The sequence below is a fragment of the Gossypium arboreum genome, chromosome 10 (genome assembly GCF_025698485.1).
Source record: "Gossypium arboreum isolate Shixiya-1 chromosome 10, ASM2569848v2, whole genome shotgun sequence".
NCBI classification, from domain to species: Eukaryota; Viridiplantae; Streptophyta; class Magnoliopsida; order Malvales; family Malvaceae; genus Gossypium; species Gossypium arboreum.
The window spans coordinates 61,485,311-61,487,749 of NC_069079.1; the positions used below are offsets into that span (position 1 = coordinate 61,485,311).

The 2,439-nt window shown below is 36.9% G+C and overlaps 1 non-coding gene across 1 annotated transcript; it reads right to left on the bottom strand.

The window, feature by feature from the left end:
• Window positions 1-1,730: 1,730 nt before the first annotated feature.
• On the bottom strand, window positions 1,731-1,837 carry LOC128282742 (small nucleolar RNA R71). Its single transcript, XR_008273097.1, has one exon. It is a non-coding gene; the product is annotated as a small nucleolar RNA R71 (small nucleolar RNA).
• Window positions 1,838-2,439: the final 602 nt, after the last annotated feature.

The following is a 2,439-nucleotide window of genomic DNA, read 5'->3' on the forward strand; positions in this document are numbered from 1 at the left end:
AGCATAACCCTATTCAGAAAAGGCCAATTTTGGGGGCTCTTAGGCATTCGAAAGCCTATTTAAACACTTGAGGAGGCACTTAGAAGGGGGGTGCAGAGTAGGAAGCAAGGAATTACTCGAGGAAAGCTGATTGATCCATCTCAGAAGCCAGATTCATCATCAATATTGAAGATCTCCCTTCAAGTTCCTTCAGGATTTTTGGATTTTCTTATGTTTTGTTATCTTTATGCTTTTGAGATGTTTTCTTCCAAAAGTATGAACTAAACCCCCTAAATACCTTAGAGGAATGAAACCTAAGACGGATCTTGTTACTACTATCTGAATTGTATGATAAATATTTGACTTGTTCTTAATTATGTGTTCTTAATTCTTGTTTTGATATTCCAGGATATTGATTCAAGTTAAACTCTTATTCAGAGGAGGAATAGACCTTGTCTAAGAGTAAATTTGTCATAATTAAGCGGAGTTGATTGCAGGCCTAGAGATAAGGTGAGAAGATTTTGCCACATTAGGGTGAAACCTAATAAGGGAATACATAGATCTAGTTAATGCAATTCTGGGGTGTTAATTAGAAAGAGATTTCAATTATTCAACCTAGGGTTAGACATTATTAGTCTCGAGAGAGATAATAATATAACTTAGGCATTTTTACTGTTCAAGTCAAATGAATAAATCGTCCGATTCAGAGTCAAATAACAAGTGAAATCTAGGTGGATTTTTCCTTAGGTATTGTCTTAATCAATCGAATTTTCCCAAAAGTATTTTCCAAAATTTTCTTTCTGTGCATTCTTAGTTAATAATTAGTTCAGGTAACTAAACCTCTTAATTTTTAGGCTAGATAATAATAAGGAAGTAAATACTAGTACTCGTAGTTCCTTTGGGTTCGACAATCTGGTCTTGCTGAACTATACTACTGTTCGATAGGTAGACTTGCCTTAATCGTGATAATAAGTTAGTCTCAAGAACGATCCTTCCATAAATCTTTAAAACCTGTCACGAATATCACGTATCAAGTTTTTGGCACCGTTGCCGGGGAACTAGGATATTAGGAACACTCAATTTTTATTTCTTTAGTCTTTTTACTTTTATTGCAATTTAAAATTTTATTTTCTTTTCTAATTCTTCATTTATTTTCTTCTAACAGGTTTTTCTAGTTTATGACCAAAAGAAACCCGTCAGGACCATTACTGTTTGATAGTGAGCTCAATCGCACAGTTCGCATAAATCGAAGAGAAATAAGGCAAAGCTTACGATACACAGAGGAAGAGCAAGAGGACGATACTTCAACCACAACCGAGGAGATGGCTGAAAACTAAGAATATCCGCTACCTCCTGCGATTGCTATTAATCAGAATCTTGCTCTGCGCACTATGTATGATTATGCTAAACCTTCTTTAACAGGAACTGAATCGAGCATAGTTAGACCTAATGTAGCTGCAAATATTTTTGAACTAAAACCTAACACAATTCAAATGATACAGCAATTTGTTCAGTTTGATGGTTTGCAAGACGAAGATCCCAATGCTCACTTGGCAAATTTCTTAGAATTTTGTGACATTTTTAAAATAAATGGCATTTCTGATGACGCCATTCACCTTTGGTTATTCCATTTTGCATTGAGAAACAAAGCTAAAAAGTGGTTGAATTCGTTACCACGGGGGTCAATCACTACTTGGGAACAAATGACCGAAAAGTTTTTATTAAAATATTTTTCGCCGGCTAAAACGGCTAAATTACGTAATGATATCTCATCTTTTGTGTAGATGGATTTAGAAACACTCTACGATGCATGGGAGAGATACAAGGACCTCTTGAGAAGATGCCCTAACCATGGGTTACCACTCTGGTTACAGGTTCCAACCTTTCATAATGGCCTGAATCCTTCGACTCGGCAGATGGTTGACGCAACTGCTGGCAGAACCATCTATAATAAGACATCTAAATATGCCTATGAATTTATAGATGAGATGTCACTGAATAACTATCAGTGGCAAGTCATGAGGACAAAGCCAATGAAAACAGCCATCATTTATAATGTCGATTCAGTCACCATGCTCTCTAATCAGGTAGAACTCTTAAATAAGAAAATTGATGGTTTCCTTAGTTCTTCACAAGTTCACTCAGTAATGCAGTGCGAAGCGAGTGGAGGTGGATCAAGCAGTTCAGAATACCCACCTTATGGCCACAACATAGAGAACTAGCAGTTAAATTACATGGGTAACAATCCTCGATCTCAACACAATCCTTATAGCAATACTGACAATGCAGGTTGGAGGAACAACCCAAATTTTTCATGGGGAGGCCAGAGACTACCACCTCCAGGCTCCCAACAACCACCCTACCAGCAAGAGGAAAAGTCGAACCTTGAGGAGATGCTAAAAAAATTCATCTCAGTGTCAGAAACTCATTTTCAGAATACCGAGACAACACTCAAAAATC